Here is a 20,449-nt window from a genome sequence, read left to right as displayed (position 1 = left end):
CTGTTCAACATCTGAATTCTTCCTATGTTTAGAGAATTCACTGAATTGTGAGTTTTGTAGGGGGTTGGGGAGAGGCACAGACAGAAATATTTATTCTCAGTCTTTCATTGCTCAACCAAACAGATGTAGTGGCTTTGAACTTTAAATCTGGTGCTGGTTACCCAAGAAAAGACACACCACAGACTATGCACTGTAGCAGGAAACAGTGGAGAGAGAGGTTACAGGGTTGTGTTTCTAGGGATAGCGGTACAATAGAGCAGTGATAGTATTCAGAGTTCAGCCCCAGGATGAGGGCAGTACGAGCTGAGAGATCAGATGTCCACTGTGGTGGTAGTAATGTATGCTCATTGGACTGGTTTTGTGGGATGATTTGGGATACAATCCTGGCTATACTAAGCCTTTCCAAGCTTGTTTCTGCATCCTTGCCAGTGATTTTGTGAGCTATCCAAAACCTTCATAATTTGTTTTTCTGTTAAATTATTCAAAGTCCATTTCTGTTGCTTGCAACTAGCAACCCTGGCTGATGCAGCATGACAGCCATTCAAATAGTTGGAGATAGCTACAGTATCTTCTTTTGTCAGGTGTTCACTCTTCTCCAGAAATATAAATAGCTAATACCTGTATTCTTAGCAACATGTGTTGTTTGCATTGATATTGAAGTTTGGATGATATATTTTTAAGAAACTTTGTAAATTTGAGAGTTTTGGAATTATTTCCAATCTGGTCATGTGTGTATACAAAAGAAGTTGGCTAACCTTAAAGATGAAATATATACTATGCTACGGTTTTTAATGCTTTTGTACTCTCCAAAACACATGTTGAAAATTAATCCCCAATGCAACAGTTTTGAGAATTGGGACCTACTATGAGGTGTTTAATTCATGAGTGCTGTATCCTAATGAATAAACTAATGCTACTATAAAAAAAACTTGAGAGAGTGAGTTCAGCCTCTTCTACACTTCTGCCATATGAGGAACAGTGCTCTTCTCCTCTGAAGGATGCAGTGTTCAAGGCACCATCGTGGAAACAAAGACCAGCCCCTTACCAGACACCAAACCTATCAATGCCTTGATCTTGGACTTCGCAGCCCCCTGAACTGTGAGAAATAAATTTCTGTTCTTCTAAATTACACAGTCTGTGTTATATAGCTATATCAACACAAAATAGACTAATAGGTAGTGTATTCTCTTTCTGAAAGTTCCTACTCTTCTCAAAGGAGAGCAGAATTTCACTGATAATTATTCTTTCATGGGGTATGCAGCTATGAAATAAGGTGACACTGAAAATTATTATCCTAACAGTTAGCAATTAGGTGAGTAAAAATGGAAGAAAATTATAGGTTTATTGGAGTTCTCTGAAACTTAAAAAAATTGCTTATAAATTCTTTATGTAAACATTAAAAATAAGCTACAATAAATTATCTCAGAGCAAGATGGCAGAATAAGAGACTCCCTCACTCCTTTCCCTTCACAGTAACACAGCCATTTATAGACAAAAGTGTCTTTGTGGGAGCGTTGGGATTCACATAGGAGGTTATAAAACCCTGGTAGGGCCCAAGTCCTAAGACGATCATTTTGAGAGAACAGGCTTATGCCCAGGTGGCAGGCATGCTGAACTGGGGATCAGTTCCATACAGGTAAATGAAACCATCTCCTTTTGGTTCAGTTACCACCCCATTCGGCCTTTGTCTTGCTGCCAAATTACCTATGGGGAGACATTTCCACATGTGCCTCAGATGACAGACCCAGCAACCTTAGTCTCTGCTATCAACCCTAAAATATCCCTGTAACTCAGCTCCAGCCCTTTGTTTCTGTTGTCTGAGAGCAGTTTTGCCTATCTAGGGACACACCAGGAGACCTCCTCATCCATGTCCCCACAAGAAGGGGGAGCCAACATTGATATTGGCTGTGAACCTTGATGCAGCCCTGTGACTTAGTTCTAGCCCGTCTCAACCATGGTCCAGGGTAGGTACTGCCTGATCTAGGACTCACCACTGACCCAGTGGGAGCCCTCCCAGGGACCTGGAGGAAGCCACATCTATGTGAACCTGGTAACAGGACCATGAAATGAACACTCCTCTTAGTGGTAGCTCTACTGACCAAGGTTCTGGAGTCAGTCTAGTCCACCTGTGGATCAGATAGGATCCAAGTCCATTTGAGTCCTTGTCAATAGGTTTTCAAACTGTGGTCTTCACCAAAGACAGAGCAGCAGCCAGATGACCTGGCTCCAACTTCACATGACCACAATCCTAGAGGCAATCCTAAGCCCGGGGACCCAATGGAAGAAGGTGTTACATAATGAAACTAGTCTGTAAAGTCCATAAGAGATGTTTGCTCCTTCCAATGCACAGACACCAGGCAGGGCTATGTGGATAATGAAGAATTAGGAAAACATGACACTACTAACGGAAACTAACAAAGCTCAAATCAGTGACCTCAAAGAAATGATTATCTACCAATTGCCTATAAAATAACTCAAAATTATTATCTTAAAGAAACTTAATGGGGCACAAAAAAAATAAACAACTAAACAAAATTGGAAAAATAATGCATGAGCAAAATGAGAAGTTTAATAAAAAAAGAGAAAACCATAAAATAGAACCAAACAGAAATCTTCTAACAGAAGAATACAATGATAAGACTGAAAAATTCAATAGAGAACTCCAATAGCAGACTTGATAATGCAGAAGAAAAAAATTAACACAGTTGAAGACAGATTAAAGGAACAAAAAATAGAATTAAAAGGGTGAAAAGAGCATAAGGAGCCTATGGGACAATATAAAGCACATAAATATATAGATTATGGAAGTTCCAGGAAGAAAAGAGAGAAAGTGGCAAAAAAAATTAAATACTTTATGAAAAAATTTAAAACCTTGTAAGGGTATATAGAAGTTCAGATTCATTAATCTCCCCAAGCAAGATCAACCCAAAGAAAAATAATCAGAGACACATTATAATCAAATCGCCAAAAGTCAAAGACAGAGAATCATGAAAGAAGCAAGGAAAAATAGATTAATCACATACAATGAAACTCCCATAAGGCACTAGCAGACTTCCCGAAAGAAATAGCAAGCTGAGAGTACAGTGGGATGATATATTCAAAGGGCTAATAGATAAAACCCTACCAACCAAGAATACTACACTTCGCAAAAATGTCCTTCAGAAATAAGGAGAAATAAACATATTATCAGACAAATAAAAGCTGAGGAGTTCATTTTGATGAGACACAACTTATAATAAATGCTACAAGGGGTATGTGTATACATATATGTGTGTGTGTGTGTATATATATATATGTGCACCCAACATTGGAGCACCTTAAATATATAAAGCAAATATTAATAGATCTGAAGGGAGAAATAGACCATAATACAATAATACTAGAGGACTTCAATATCTTACCTTCAACAATGGATAGATCATCCCAAAAGAAAATCAGTAAAGAAGCAGTATTCTTCTTCTTCTTCTTTTCTTTTTTTTTTTTTTTTTTTTTTTTGAGACGGAGTCTCACTCTGTCACCCAGGCTGGAATGCAGTGGTGTGATCTTGGCTCACTGCAACCTCCGTCTGCTGGGTTCACACCATTCTCCTGCCTCAGCCTCCCGAGTAGCTGGGACTACAGGTGCCCGCCACCATGCCCGGCTAATTCTTTTGTATTTTTTAGTAGAGACGGGGTTTCACCATGTTAGCCAGGATGGTCTCGATCTCCTGGTCTTGTGATCCGCCCACCTTGGCCTCCCAAAGTGCTGGGATTACAGGCGTGAGCCACCGCACCTGGCCAAAGAAGCAGTATTCTTAACTAATACTACAGACCAAATCGACCTAACAGACACACAAAGAACATTCCATCCAACAGCGGCAGAATACACATTCTTCTCAAGTGCACACAGAACATTCTCCAGATAGATCATATATCATGCCACAAGTCTTAACATATTTAATAAGACAAAAATCATATCGAGTATCTTTTCTGAAAACAGTGGTATAAAACTAGAAATCAATAACAGGAGGAATTTTGGAAAATTTGCAAATAGGTGGAAAGGTAAAAACACACTAGTGAACAATGAATGAGTCAAAGAAGGTATCAAAAGGAAAATTTAAAAGTAGGTTTAGGCAAATGAAAATGAAAATGCAACATACCAAAACTTATGGGGCACAGCAAAAAGTAGTTCTAAAGAGTAAGTTTATAGTGATAAATTCTTCCATTAAGAAAAAGGTAGATCTTACCAAACACCACCTTTTCCCCCCAAAACTTTTGAAATGTAAAAAAAATTACAACTTAAATGATCAACTTGGACACAAAAATCAAAAAAGAAGTAAAATATCTCAAATAATCTAACTTCACACTTGAAGGAATTAGACAAAGAAGAAAAAACAAAGCCCAAAGTCAGCAGAAGGAAGAAAATAAAAAAATCTCAGTAGTAATAAATTTTACAGAGAATAGAAAGACAGTAGAAAGATTAATAAGTTGAAGAGTTTATTTTTGGAAAAATTATCAAAATGGACAAACCTGTAGCTAGACTAACAAAAATAGAGAGGGGACTCAAATAAATAAAATTGTAAACTAAAGAAGACATTACAACTAATACCAAATAAATAAAAATGATCATGAGATTACTATGAAAAATTCTATGCTGAAAAAGTGGATAACCTAGGAAAAAAAGATAAATTCCTAGAAACATACAATTTATGTAGGCCAAATCACAACGACATAAGAAAATATGAAAAGACCAGTAACAAGTCAGAAGTCAAATCAATAATAAAAAGGCTTTCATCAGTGAAAAGCTCAGGACCAGAAAGTTTTGTGGGTGAATTCTACTAAAGATTTAAAGAAGAATTAATGTCGGTCCTTTTCAAACTCTTGCAAAAATTTGAAGAGGAGGTAACACCTTCAAACTCCTTTCATGAGACCAGCATTACCCTTACACCAAAGACAGATAAGGACACCACAAGAAAAAAAATTACAGACCAATATTCCTGATGAACACTGATGCAACAATCCTCAATAAAATACTAGCAAATCTAATCCAGTGCCACATTAAAAGGATTATATACCCCATAATCAAGTGGGATTTATTCCTGGAATGTAAGCATGCTTCAACCTATGGAAATCGAAAAATGTCATTCTCCACATTAACAGAATGAAAGGCCAAAACCATATGATTATCTCAGTAGAAGATAGAGTGTTTGACAAAGTTCAATATCCTTTCAAGATTAAAAAGAAGCTTCTCAACAAATTAGGTACAGAGGGAGTGTATCTCAATGCAATAAAGGCCCTATAACACAAGCCCACAGCTAAAATACTCAAAGCGAATAGTTGAAACTTTTCCTCTAAGATCAGGAAAATGATGAGAGTATCAATTTTTGGCTGTTCACGTTGGCTCATGCCTATAATCCCAGCACTTTGGGAACCCAAGGCAGAAGGATTGTTTGAGGCCAGGAGTTTGAGCCCAAGCTGGGCAACATAGTGAGACCATATCTCTACAAAAAAATTAAAAATTATCTGGGTGTGGTGGCACATGCCCATAGTCTCATCTACTTGGAAGGCTGAGGTAGGAATATCACATGAGCCCAGGAGTTTAAGGTTTCAGTGAGCTACGATTTTGCCACTGCATTCCAGCCTGGGTGACAAAGTGAGACCCTGCCTATAAAAGGAGGCGAGGTGAGGCGAGGTAAGGCGGGGAAGGGCGGGGCAGGGCGGAAGGAGAAGAAAGAAAGAAAAAAGAAAAGAAAGAAAGAGAAGAAAGGAAAGAAAGAAAGAAAGAGAGAGAGAGAGAGAAGAAAGAAAGAAAGAAAAGAAAGAAAGAAAGAAAGAAAGAAAGAAAGAAGAAAGAAAGAAAAGAAAGAAAGAAAGAAAGAAAGAAAGAAAGAAAGAAAAGAAAGAAAGAAAGAAAGAAAAAAGAAAGAAAAAGAAAGAAAGAAAGAAAGAGAAAGAAAGAAAGAAGGAAGAAAGAAAGAAGAAGAAAGAAAGAAAGAAAGAAAGAAAGAAAGAAAGAAAGAAGAAAGAAAAGAAAGAAAGAAAGAAAGAAAGAAGGAAGGAAGGAAGGAAGGAAGGAAGGAAGGAAGGAAGGGAGAGAAAGGAAGAAAAGAAAGAAAGGGAAAGAAAGAAAAGGGAAGGAGGGAGGGAGGAAGTAATGAAGGGAAGGAAAGGAAAGAGAGAAAGAAAAAAGAAGAAAAAAAGAAAGAAGGAAAGAAAGAAGAAAAGGAAGAAAGGGAAAGAAGAAAAAGAGAAGGAAGGAAGGAAGGAAGGAAGGAAGGAAGGAAGGAAGGAAGGAAGGAAGGAAAAGAGTACCAATTATTGACGTTTCTATTCAACATAGTACTGGAAGTCCTAGTCAGGACAGTTAGATAAGCGAAAAAAATAAAAGGTATCAAATAGGAAAACGAAGAGGTTAAATTATTTCTGTTTGCAGATGACATAATCTTGTATGCAGAAACCCCTAGACTGAAATGATTAGAACTAATGAACAAAATCAGTAACGTTACAGGATCTGAAATCAAGAAACAAAAAATCTGCAGCGTTTCTACATACTAAGAATGAACTAGCTAAAAAAAGGAAGTTAAGAAAACCATCATGTTTATAATGGCATCAAAAGAATAAATGACTTGGGAATTAAGCTAACCAAGGAAGTTAAAGATCTGTACACTAAAATCTATAGAATATTGATGAAACAAATTGAAGAAGATATAAACAAATTGAAAGAAATCTATGTTTAGGACTAAAATAATTACTATTGTTAAAAAAGTCCATGTTATCAAAAGTGATCTACTGATGAATTTCAATTCTCATCAAAATTTTGATGTAAATACAAAAAAAAACTAAAATTTATATAACATCACAAAAGATCCCAAATAGCCAAAGCAATCTTGAGAAAAAAAGAACAATGCTTAAGGTATCACACTTCTTGATATTAAATTATATGATACAAACAATAGTAATCAAAACAGTATGGTAATGGCATAAAAAACTGACACATAGACCAATGGAACAGAAAAGAGATCCCATAAATAGGCCCCAGGTATATTATGGTCAACTAATCTTTGACAAAAGTGCCAAGAATACACAGTGGAAAAGTGATCATCTCTTCAATAAATGGTGCTGGGAAAACTGAATTGTTCATTGCAACTGAATACAAAAAAAGTATAAAATGTTTGGTCTTATACCATATAGAAAAAATTCACTCAAAATTAATTAAATGATTAAGTGTAAAATCTGAAATCATAAAAATTCTAAAAGAAGACATAGAGTGAAAGCATTTTGACGTTAGTTTTGGCAATTAATTTATTTATTTATTTTGGCTATAATCGCCAAAGCATGGCAACAAAAGCAAAAAGGAGACAAGTGCGATTAAATCAAACTAAACTACTGCACAGCAAAGGAATCAATCAACAGAGTAAAGAGACAGCTTATGGAATAGAAGAAAATATTTACAAACTGTATATGGGGTAAAAGTTAATATCCAAAATATTTAAAGAACTACACAACTCAGTAGCAAAACAAAAAAATAATAATCCAAAATAAAAATTGGCAAAGGGGGCCAGACACAGTGGCTCACACCTGTAATCCCAGCACTTTAGGAGGCCGAGGCAGGTGAATCACTTGAGGTCAGGAGTTCAAGATCAGCCTGGCCAACATGGTGAAACCCTGTCTCTACTAAAAATACAAAAATTAGCTGGGCGTGGTGGCACAGGCCTGTAATCCCCAGCTACTCAGGAGACTGAGGCTGGAGAATCACGTAACCCCGGGAGGCAGAGGTTGCAGTGAGCTGGGATCACATCGCTGCACTCAGGCCTGGGTGACAGAGTGAGACCTCTGTCTCAAAAAACAAAAAACAAAAACAAAAACAGAGAAATGGGGCAAAGGATCTGAATAAACATTTCTTCAAAGGACATAAAAAATGGCAGTAGCTAAATGGAAAGGTACTCAACATCACTAATCATCAGGACAATGCACATTGAAATAACAATGAGATATCTCATATCTGTTAGGATGATTATTATAAAAAAGATAAGGGATCAGTGTTGGTGAGGATGTAGAGAAAAGAAAATTCTAGTATACTGTTGATGGGAATGTGAATTGGTATAGATGTTATGTAAAACAGTATGGAGTTTCCTCAAAAACATCAACATAGAACTATAGTATGATTCATCAATCCCACTTCTGTGTATACTGTACAACCATAGGAAATGAAATTGGTATCTGGAAAATTATCTTCACCCCCATATTTATTGCAGCACTATTCACAGTAGCCAAGATATGGAAACAATCTAAATGTCTATCAATGGATGAATGTGTAAAGAAAATGTGGTGTATACATACCTTGAAATATTATTCAATCATAAAACGAAGAAAATCTTGCCATTTGCAATAGCATTGATGAACCTGTAGGACACTATCCTAAGTGAAATAATCTAGACACAGAAAGACAAACGCTGTATGATGTCATTCATATGTAGAATCTTCAAAATCAAACTCATAGAAACAGAAAGTAAAGTGGTGATTTCCAGCTTCTGGGGCGGCTAGAAGTGGGTAATGGGGAGATTCTGGGAATGGGAATACTACAACCTTTCAGTTATAAAATGTGTAAGTTCTGGGGATCTAATGTACTGAATGGTAACTAGACTTAATAATATTGTAATATGTTTACTTCAAATTTTAGAAAAGAGCAGATTTTAAGTATCTTACTACACCCCCCCCAAAAAAATGTATTAGTCTGTTTTCACACTGCTATAAAGATAGTACCAAGAGTGAGTAATGTATAAAGGAGGTTTAATTGACCCACAGTTCTGCATGACTGGGGAGGCCTCAGGAAACTTGCAATCATGGCAGAAGGGCAAGCAGGCACTGTCTTCACAAGGTGGCAGAAGAGAGTGTTAGTGTGTGAAGGAAGAACTGTCGAACACTTATAAACCCATCAGATCTCGTGAGACTCACTCACTGTCATGAGAACAGCATGGGGGAAACTGCACCTACCTCGCTCGACACATGGGGACTACAGGTCCCTCTCTCAACACGTGATGATTACCATGAGAGATGGGATTTGAGCGGGGACACAGAGCCAAACCATATCACCAAGTAATGATGGGTGGTGATGGATGTGTTAATTCGACTGTGGTAATCATTACACAAAATATATCTATATAAAATCATAATGTTATATACCTTGAATATATACAATTTTCATTTGTCACTTAAATATTTTAAAATTTTAAAATTAGCTTTGTATTACAAAATAAGCTTTATAACAAATGTCTGTTGCATGACCTTCAATAATATGGGTGCTTTACATAAGATTTCTAATCATTTAAAAATACTTCTAGGTAGGTTTAAATTCTACTTTCAGATAAGAAAACTGAGGCTCAGAAAGGCTGAACCATTTGACTGTCAGTCAGATGCTGATGGGTGATTGATTCCCCACGTGTTTAAGACTCCAAAGCTCTTCCCTCCTCCTATGCAACATTGCTTCCTAAATGTGATAAACTTTTAAAATTATTGCTCATATAAAACATAAACTAAAATAGAGTCTAATAATCAATATCATTTCTTAACAAAACAAGCTAAATATACCGTTATAACTATATATGTATGTCTACGTGTAACACTAAGATATTTTGGAACTGTTTTTATGTATAATTGTCAGACATACGAATTTACACACAGGCATGATAAGGCATGAAATCTTTAAATTGCCCCTGAAAATTCAACAAATCAACAAAATGGAATGAGAACACAAGATCAAAACCTTTTTGCAGACATAGCTTTATATATAACATATATTTTTACAACCATGAGTGCCTTAAATTGCTTTAAAGGAAGCCACATTTATTAAAAAGATATTTTTAAGTTTTAAAGGGATAAAACATGTCCTTTAAAATTAAAGTTACCTTTACAATTTCAAATGATGTAAAGCAAAGAATTTCAGAAAAAGAAGTAAACACTATGTGGCTCTTTTATATAAACTATGACCTTAAATGCTCACAACATCAGAAGACTTTGTCATAATACTGACTGTTAGGGACTACATGAGTGACCTTGGGTAGTTTATTAATTTAATTCAAGTATCTTTGAACTTCAGCATTTTTATCTGCAAAATTAATGGGTTAAGCTCACCGTAACCTTAAACTCCAGGGCTCAAGCAATCCTCCTACCTCAGCCTCCTGAATAACTAGGACTGCAGGCATGCACCAACACACATGGCTAATTGTTTTAATTTTTGTGTGTGTAAAGACAGGATCTCCTTATGTTGCCCAGGCTGATCTCAAAATCTTAGTTTCAAGTAATATTCTTGCCTGGGCCTCCCATATAGTATTTTGTTATAGCAGCGGAAGGAAATAAAACATTACCTCTTAGATCCTTCTTTAACCTTCCTTATTCTGAGGGTCTTTCTGAGACTGGACATATGTGAAAATTAAACTTCTCATGTGAAGGTATATTTTTAAAGATTTCAGACATCTAAAAAGACAAAAGTGATACACAGTCTGAAAAATGTGATGTAACTTTAGATTTAGAGTTTACAAAGTGAGTCCTATGGAGTCTTGCTCAAAGTACTCACAGATGTTATAACTAAATACAGTTCACCATATATTCTATACAGATTTAACTATACTACATCAGCAGTGTATATTTAATTTCAAAGCTGTTCTAACAACAATATCACACACAAATTAAAATCAGGTTTAACATAACACATAACTCAAATCTTTATGTGTGTGTGTGTGAATGGACTTGTGTGTGTGTGTGCGTATGTGTGTGGATGGACTTAAAATCAATTTTCACTCACATTAAAGGGCTTAATATCAACTCTAGACCATATTTTTTCATCTCTTCTAGACTATTCCTAGCAACTTTTAAAAAAATATGGCTGATTTATTTTTCTACTAGAAATTAGAGCTTATTTTTCCTCAGTATGTTTTCGTAACAATTGACATTTGGAAATATAAGTTGAAGACAGACTCTCTATCTCTCTCTCTACAGCCAAATACTAGAAATTATGAATAATTTATATACTTTTAAAAATTATTGTTTCGAAAACCGTTTTTGAAAAATTGAAAAAATAGTTTTGAAATATGTATAAAGTATTTTTTGTTTACCTAGATTTAACCTTTGAACAAATCACTTCTTTTTTGTGATATACAAATATTGTTCCATTTCTAAAAATAAAGTATTGTTGCTTGACAAAATTATAGTTAAATATCCAGTATCTCTATATAGAAAGAAAGTGTACATGAAATTGGAAAGAGATCATGAAATGATCTCGTGATGAAAAACCATATTTTGAAAACCATATTTTGAAGAAACCAACATACATATAGTGAGGCATCACTCTGGATTTGCCCTTAGCAGCAGCAGTGATGGCCAGGGTTGCAAACAAGGGAGAGATGTAAGAGAGATGTTGACAATAAGTGACAACTTTTCTCTTATTATAGCATCTTTTCTTTCAGAAACCATGTCAGAATTTGTATCACTATCTCAAATATTTTTATTTTAGTAGTTTGGATTTAGACTTCATTCATTCCAAGGAAGACTCTTTTTAGTTAATTTATTAGAGTACAGTAGTGCACTGCTCCATGTGCAGGGGACATGTTTCAAGACCCCTCCAGGTGATTCCCTGAAACTGAAGATAGTATCTATCTGAATGTTTTTCCTATACATATATACCTATGATAAAATGTAATTTATAAATTAGGCACATTAAGAGATTAACAATTATAACTAATAATAAACTAAAACAATTATAACAACATAATATAATCAAAGTTATGTAAATAGGGTCTCTCAAAATATCTTGTAATGTTTTCAGACCAAGGTTGACCACAAGTAACTGAAACTGTAGAAAGTGAAACTGTGGATAAGGAGAGACTACTGTGTTGTTTCCAGAAATTTTCATGTGTCTCACAAGAATATATATCACTGATTTAAAGTAATACTATTTATATGGTACTTATTTCAAAGTTATTTTTAATGTTTATCTCTTACATTTGAGCAATTGTTTGGAGAAGAAGAAATTCTTATTTCTATTTTTAGAGGTGTGGAAAGCAAATAGACATGGATCTTAATTGATTTGCCAAAGGTCAGAAAGCAAGTCAAAGGCAGTTCTTGACCCAGAATTCTAATTTGCTGAAATCAGCTGTTATTAATTACATATAACTATTGATCAATTGATAACTATATTCTTCTGTTACCTCTGATAATTTAAGCAACACTTAGATCTTATTTTATTTGCAAATGGTCAATTAATCATTCAATAAATATTTAATAAAATTTGGTATTTTGTTATAACCAACTTCTGGCTGTGCAATTACACAGGTAAGCATAGAAATAATTATAGGTGGGATACAAAAAGAACTTTTCCTTTCAGTAGAGACCCTACTTGCAGAGTCAGCTAGATGAAATAAGTCACTTTTAAGTATTACTATTTACAAATATGGACATCCCGTGATCCAGCAACTAAAATGTAAGCACAGGCCAACGTGCCGCAGTCTGCACTCCAGGATTATGGCCAATCAGGTACCAGATGTTCAGTATTTCTAATATATTTACAGAGCCCCTATAGACTTCATAGCATCCCCTTCCCTGTTCCCACCTTTTCTTTAGGCAAATCTGTCTCCTCTGTCCCAGTGTTTCTAAAATTCCTCTCTCTGAAGACTAAAGATTTTTCTCCCATAATTAGTGACAGCATAATAGAAAATAACTTGTGTAAATTTGACACACCACATACTAGGAATAAATTATTATTAGAGGCATTTTCCCCAAATATCAGAGTTAGATGCATTGTAGCAGGGAAAATAGAGCAATATTAAGCAAAAAATGTGGAGGAGGTAAAAAATAAAATAAAATAAAAGACCTGGGGATACTAAAGATGTGTTTTCCATTTTCTGGGAGTACTGCTTGGTGATGTTCACTGAGATGGAGAAACATGAATTAGTACAGTGACTCGTGGATTCAGGTGAAGAAGGTAAGTAAAGAAGAAAGCGAAAGCCAGCAGAACCAGCTTCCCAGCTAGGACTCTACAGTACGCATAGGAAGAGGAACAGTGGATGCACATTCAAGTCTTGAGTTGCAACACAGCTTTAGAAACAGAGGTGATTCGAGTGATTTTTAGAACATCTGCAAGAATAATTTCACTGGTTTCTAATGACATAGCTTGATAACAAAAAAATTAGATAGTATTATTTTTATGATGATCTTCATATAATCATCTCCATGTTTGTACTCTGGTTCATATTACCTACTGTGCTCTTTATGAAATATGATTATGGCTAGCCTAGCAATATGATTTCCCACTTTTCTGCATGAGTTACACATGTTCTGTCCAGGTCCACAGAACCTAATATATTCAGTCATGTAATGTTGCCACCTTTCTTCACCACCCTTATTTCTTTTATCTTATTTTTTTGGTAAGAAACAGAAATTTCACTTTTGCATTATATGACTCCCCCCAACCCCAGGTAATTAATTAAAAAGTTAAACAAAAATGCATACATTTCTGAAATTCATGAACACTTTTAGTATGTCCTTTTCCTAAATCACCCAGATCTTATTCACTGTGTTTCATTTCCTGCTTTTGCTCTTTTGTTTTTAAGAAAATATAATAAATTAAATCTAATGATAAATGCAGTTCAGTTAGTGTGGTAGGGTTTGGCAGAAAAAAAGTATAAAAATTGAAAATTAGGGAAATAATCTGGTCAAGTCATTTTGAAGTTTACTTCATTGTTCCACCTCTAAACTCTTGTAAGTATACTCCTTATATTTGAAATATCTGTCCTCACTTCTTCACTTGATCAACATCTGTTGCCTTCTATGCCCCAGTCACTCCTTGACTTGACCATGGCTGTGTTATGTACTTCCTTCAGTAGTTCTGGACACCCTGGGCTTTACACTAGTTTAGCCTCAATCACACTGTTGTCATTGCCATTAGATTGGGGATTACTTCAGGGCAGTAGTAACATGTTTGCATATTTTTATTGTTAAATCTTACAGTCTGGTCTAGGAAATTCAACAGACATTTCTAGGAAGCAAAGAAAGAAGATAGAGAGAGGTGGGAATGGCAAAAGGAAAAGAAAATGTAGTTTCTAAGTGGTTAAAAAACATTAAGTAATAATGTTTGTCCCTTAGATTTTAACTCCACAATCTTGTGACTATTCACATTGTTTTTATTGGTTCATAGAAATGTAACTGGAAGTTGGTGGAAGAAGCAGTTGCTTATTCTAAGCGCTTCCTCGGAAAGTAGAGTGTCTTTAATTTTTGTTTTTAAAAATGATGCTCTGACATGATAGTTGGTAAGACAGTGATAAAAAGGTCTGAGCTGAATCAGTGTGAAATCCAGACCTTGAGACAGGAGAGAGTGACTCCTCTATCAGCCTTCTGTCTTGCTAGCATGTTGGATGCAGTATGTGTTTCATAATTGCAGCTCGATGATGGCAGGGATAATAAAAGTAATCATCAGGACAATAATTTCCAAAAATCTTTCCTTTCCATTTCACAATACACATTCCCTTGCATTTAGGGGCAGTTTCATTTTATTTTTGTTTACTCTTCCACTATTTCACTTAATGCAGACAAATTATAGAGGAACTGTCTCTAATAAATAACGTTAGAAACTCAGAAGCAGTAAGTGAATTCCATTTTCACCTGTGCAGAATAGCTCAAAAATGCTCTATTTCTGTGAAAATGTCAATTATTTTTGAATTATCAAGCTTATGTTAACTTACCAAATTATGTATTTCTATAAAAGCAAAATGATGGTCTGATGGTAGGCACTATCTGCTTTTCAACCATGACTCAGATTATTGCTGGCTAGATTTCTAAAGATCCCAAAGATTTCTTTAAAACAACTACTCCTGGAACAGCTACCAGCCCAGATTCTTCAGTCTGCTTCTGAGCAAGCTATCAAGAAATGCTGCTGAAGGCATTTCCTGTTTCCTTTACACTTCTTTCAGATTTCTATGACGTACTTAATCTGGGTCTTGTGCCCTGTCAACTTTTAATAGTTCTAATTGCTCAACTATCTGCTCTTGTGTGATCATAAAATTATTTTAACATTACACTTTTCCCCTCAAGAAAATGTATCCAGTTTCCGGGACGTGACCTTCAGCTTCTTTGGTAAATATGCAGGCAGAGAATTCATTCAGGCTTTCGACTACTGCAGCCTCATCCGTCCGTGACTTCCCACTCATCCCCTTAATGGCCCTATGGATGCCTGCCTACGCTGTATGCTTTTACAGTATAAAAGAAGTTTGCCCTCCAATTTGGTAATTTCGGTGCCTCTTTTTCTCCGCTGGGTCCTTTTTAGAGTTCCCTTTCAAGTATTGAGGATTTGATTTTCTATTCCTTTAAAAATTGTGGATCCTGATAAAGGAAGGGGGAGCTTTTCCTGTGCTGCATCCTTCTAGAAGCTTTATTTTCTACTTTGGTCTTGTAAAATGCTAAACAAATTTATCACTTACTAGTGGGAATGGCGTTTTGGGTGGTACTGTGTTTTTAAAAACCGCTTCCCTGCTATTTACCCTGAACTTAATTCAGTGGCTTGTCCTTTTCTGAATTAATGATTATATGCTGTATTTTATTTTCTGTCTTCCTACACTTCCCTCTTGTCTCTAAACACCTCTAGCTTCTATTTGGGATTAAATCATATGCTTAACGAGATTTAATCACGGCTTCCTATACTCTCCTTTGAACCCTAAATATTATTTAATTCTAAACCTAGCATTCTTTCCTCCCTTTTCGGGTGATGTACATATTAAATTAGAAATCAGCCTTGCACCAGATCCAGCCTCACTTCCTCCACTTGATGTAATCCTGTGCTTTGGCTAGATAATTAAAATCTTCCACTATTACCACCCTGCCCTTTTCTTGCTCTGTCCATGCGTGTGTGTGTGTGTGTGTGTGTGTGTGTGAGAGAGAGAGGTATTTGTAGTTCATTTCTGCCAAGACAGCCTATAACATTACTGTTATCACATTTTCAACTAATTTATAATACATTACTCCTGTTCTTCATCATAGCTTATTTCAGAAACCTATCATTCAGGAATTATCAAGTTTTCCCCACAAACAAAGAAGCATCTTTTTTGGTTTTTGTTGATTCTCACAAATATGAGTACCTAATACAAGGTAGTCATTAAAAGGTTTATAAAAACCTCAGAATTAATGTACTGACATTAACAAGGTTTTGTTAAGCAATAATTGACCACTTTATGTACGCAATTACACATGGTGGCTACGAAATTATTATGATATATGCACGTGTCGCATGTGTGCTGATGACCTTATAAAATGGCCGCATATTTTAAAAAGAAGCAGAGCCCTGCATATAAAGGAAATTTTGAAAATCTAGGAGCAGTCTTTGGATTGTTTGCTGCCACTGCTTCTAGGCAACAGGCAAGAGATGTTTACAATCTGGGCTCTCCCCTGCCCCCACCTCTAGGAGCTTTTCATCTGCTGCTGCTGCTGCTGCTGTTGATAGAACTACAAGACCCAGAGCCTCAGAGTGCCCCTCCTCCACCTCGCTTCAATCTCCTGGAGCCCAGCTGTTAAGGCCTATCTAGCTAATCACCCCCTTTACCACAAGGCTCTTTTGTGGAAGTTAATGTCATGTTCAGAGAGGACAGTGCTGCAGGGAGAGCAGAGGATTTGATTTCTCACTTTACCTGTGAGAAAAACAGCATGTGGAATAAGGTGCCTCTGTTGTCCCTGATGCTTGACTTCATTGTCACTCACCTTCTGCTGCCTTGGCATAGCCCAGAGAAGTGGGATCGCAGTTCTCCAGCTGAGAGATGAACTTAGAATAGGGACCTTTGACCCTGGCTTCACAAATAGTCTTTCTTAAAGAGGATGCTCACATTTTCCAAAAAGAAAAACAGAAAGGAACATGATTTTAATTTACTTTCTAAAAACACATGCAACCTTCATTTGTTTAAGAAATGGAGGGGGTAGAAATTTAAGAAAACAAAAATAATAAAAGAATATCAAATTGTAAAGCTAACTTATTTTTGGCCTTAGGAAACAAGGCTTTAATTTTTCTTTTATCTGGTAAAAGGCAAGAGGAAGGTATTTGCAAAAGGAAGGAAAGATACGTATACACGTATTGAGAGAAATACAATTTGGGGACTGGGGCTGTTAGGCCAAGGTTACTGTTTCAGTGGCCAGGAAACCTCTTATATCTTGTTTTGATACCACCCAGAACTGGCTGAGGCTGATCCAGTAGAATAGCAGCTGAATTTCGAACATGTCAGTCCGGCAAAGGCTGAGTGACAGTCTTTAGGGATGTTGTAGAAAGCCTGAATTTCTCCACTTGAGGGGAGGCTAAAGTAGATCCTCTCTTAGAGTACTTTTAATCCAACTTTCTCTGATTAACAGTGACCTCAGCGTATCATGCTCAGTCAAATGGAGAGGTCTTCTAGTCTATTTATCATGAATCCAGACTCCAGGATCTGATGCTTTTGTTCTAACCCTGGCTCTATTGCTTTTCTTCAGTTTCTTTATCAGTAAAGTGGAGATGATACCTCATAGAGCTATTATAATAATTTAATGAGATAACACTCATAAATCAGAACACAGGTTGGAACACAGTAAGCACTTGAGAAGTGGTAGCTATTATAATTAATACCTTTTTGATGAATTAAAGGAAATAATTGGTAATTAAAATCATCTTCATGCTATTTCCTATATTACTATCACCTATATTACTATATACTACTATATTTCTGATATTACCATATTACTATACTATATTCCTATATTAGTAATATAGGAAATACTAACAAAAATTGGTTAGTATTTAATATTATTGGGCCAAACATTTTCCAAATTCTATCTATAAATTAGAAGTGAATCCAACTTAAAAATTATTCTAAAAATATTATGTTTAAATGTAGACATACGTCTATGTTCCTTAATGAGGTCAGGTTGGTAACTTCAATTCATGTGTCTGTGGATCCTTGTTTCCTTCAGACTCTCAAAAGAATATTAATAACATCTGTTTAGTACAAGATGAGTTAGCGAATATAATCACATTTAATCCTCAACCTAGACCTTAGAGTAATATCGTGGTTATCCTCATTTTACATAGTGGAAATCAGACTCACTGGGGTTAAATGATTCTTCTGATTTTCCTTTTTAAAATCATGTTCTTTTCTCACTATGTGCTTGTGTTTCTACCATGGGAGATGGGGCATTGAGTAGAGATAGATGGAAAAGATGGCGAGAATGAATGAGAGGTGAGAGAGGAAGAAAGAAAAAAATAAGTGTGCATAATAATAAGTTATTTGTATTTGTGTTGCTGACAGAAAATCACCCCAGACCCTAACATCTATGAAGCATCCAGCATCGGGGCCTCAGTTCTCTTTCAAGACACTCCACGAAAAGGCATAAACTCTGACTCCTAGCCCTCACCCACCAGCCTACGTACAAACAGAAGTCCCTTTCTCAAAGACCCTTTGTGTTTTCTATCTGAATTTCTTTGATATTTCAAACATTTACTTACCCAATTGTAAGCGAAAGCTTTAGCTGGCAGAACCAAATAAGAGTTTGGCTGGAAGTATTGAACTGTGATGCTCTGAATGCAGTTTGTTTGGTTAAGGCTGGTCATAGAGAATATGGAACACCTGTACTTTCAGAGCCAGTCCTGGATACCATTTCATTTGAATGTAAATGTGTTGACTTTAATCTGTAAGATTTTATTTGACTTGGAACCTTTTACCTTAGAGATCATTTGTCTTCTTTTACACTTCCATAGCAACTGGGAGCTACTAAAGTGTATTTTGTCATAATTTAACTGCTAAAGGCAGGTGTGTATGCATGTGTGTGTGTGTGTGTGTGTGTGTGTGTGAGAGAGAGAGAGAGAGAGAGAGAGAGAGAGAGAGAGAAAGAGAGAGCGCGCTTCCTATTTCCCAATCAGTTACCTTTAATACATTCATGAGATGTTTATCTCCATGCAGCATTTGAATTCCTTTCTTAAAGAACACTTTAGGATATGAACAGACATTTCTCAAAAGAAGACATTCATACAGCCAACAGACACATGAAAAAATGCTCATCATCACTGGCCATCAGAGAAATGCAAATCAAAACCACAATGAGATACCATCTCACACCAGTTAGAATGGCGATCATTAAAAAGTCAGGAAACAACAGGTGCTGGAGAGGATGTGGAGAAATAGGAACACTTTTACACTGTTGGTGGGACTGTAAACTAGTTCAACCATTATGGAAAACAGTATGGCGATTCCTCAAGGATCTAGAACTAGATGTACCATATGACCCAGCCATCCCATTACTGGGTATATACCCAAAGGATTATAAATTATGCTGCTATAAAGACACATGCACACGTATGTTTATTGCAGCACTATTCACAGTAGCAAAGACTTGGAATCAACCCAAATGTCCATCAGTGACAGATTGGATTAAGAAAATGTGACACATATACACCATGGAATACTATGCAGCCATAAAAAAGGATGAGTTTGTGTCCTTTGTAGGGACATGGATGCAGCTGGAAACCATCATTCTTAGCAAACTATCACAAGAACAGAAAACCAAACACCGCATGTTCTCACTCATAGGTGGGAACTGAACAATGAGATCACTTGGACTCAGGAAGGGGAACATCACACACCAGGGCCTATCATGGGGAGGGGGGTGGGGGGAGGGATTGCATTGGGAGTTATACCTGATGTAAATGATGAGTTGATGGGTGCAGCACACCAACATGGCACAAGTATACATATGTAACAAACCTGCACGTTATGCACATGTACCCTACAACTTAAAGTATAATAATAATAAATAAATTTAAAAAAAAAAAAGAACACTTTAAATGGCCAGAAAGAATACCAGAAGCCATGGTATATATTATTTAACTACATCAAGAATCTAATCCTAGAGGAGAGACTTCAGGAAGAAAGATGGGTTAAGATTTGCCCACCCTTCTGCTTGAAGACCTTCCAAGAAATAGAATTTAGGTGATTATAAAATATACTTAACCTTGCAGGGAAAGGATGCTGCAGTGGGCCTGGGCTGAGTATTGTCCTGTCTCGAAGAGGAGAGAGATTTTTGTCCTCTGGTTCTGAGTACTGCTGGATTTTTCTGCTTTAAGCATATTAGTAAATTTAATACCAAAAGAGAGCACAGAAACATTTGCTCATTAAGATGGAAATAATGAGAGAGAGGAAGAGTTGATATTGCCTGGGAGATTTTAAAAAAAGCTATATCTAGGAGGGATATTAAATGATTTAGCAGTAAGGAACCAAGTGTGAACCTCTAAAACCACTGAAGTTATAGAAATTGAGTACCTAGATGAGGCAGACACACAGAGATCATAGAAACAGATTTACAAGGGAATAATCCTAATTATGTAGGATAATTATTCAAGAATCTGACAGTTACTTGATCTCCCTTGCATTTTATAGTCCCCAAATTTCCTGATATGTTAATTTAGCAACTTTTCTAGC

The 20,449-nt window shown here is 36.1% G+C and overlaps 1 long non-coding RNA gene across 6 annotated transcripts in view; it reads right to left on the bottom strand.

Annotated features, from left to right (window-relative positions):
- The window catches only part of LOC103236063 (uncharacterized), a 237,813-nt gene that overhangs the window by 131,358 nt on the left and 86,006 nt on the right, over positions 1–20,449 (bottom strand). The window contains exon 4 of one of the 6 annotated variants that reach the window (XR_012093403.1): positions 10,343–10,451. The exons of the other annotated variants lie outside the window; for them this stretch is intronic. This is a non-coding gene — a long non-coding RNA (uncharacterized lncRNA). The remainder of the gene's footprint in view (positions 1–10,342; positions 10,452–20,449) is intronic. 6 annotated transcript variants of the gene reach the window in all.

Source organism: Chlorocebus sabaeus, chromosome 7 (assembly GCF_047675955.1).
Source record: "Chlorocebus sabaeus isolate Y175 chromosome 7, mChlSab1.0.hap1, whole genome shotgun sequence".
NCBI classification, from domain to species: Eukaryota; Metazoa; Chordata; class Mammalia; order Primates; family Cercopithecidae; genus Chlorocebus; species Chlorocebus sabaeus.
This window is presented reverse-complemented; position numbering and strand designations above follow the sequence as displayed.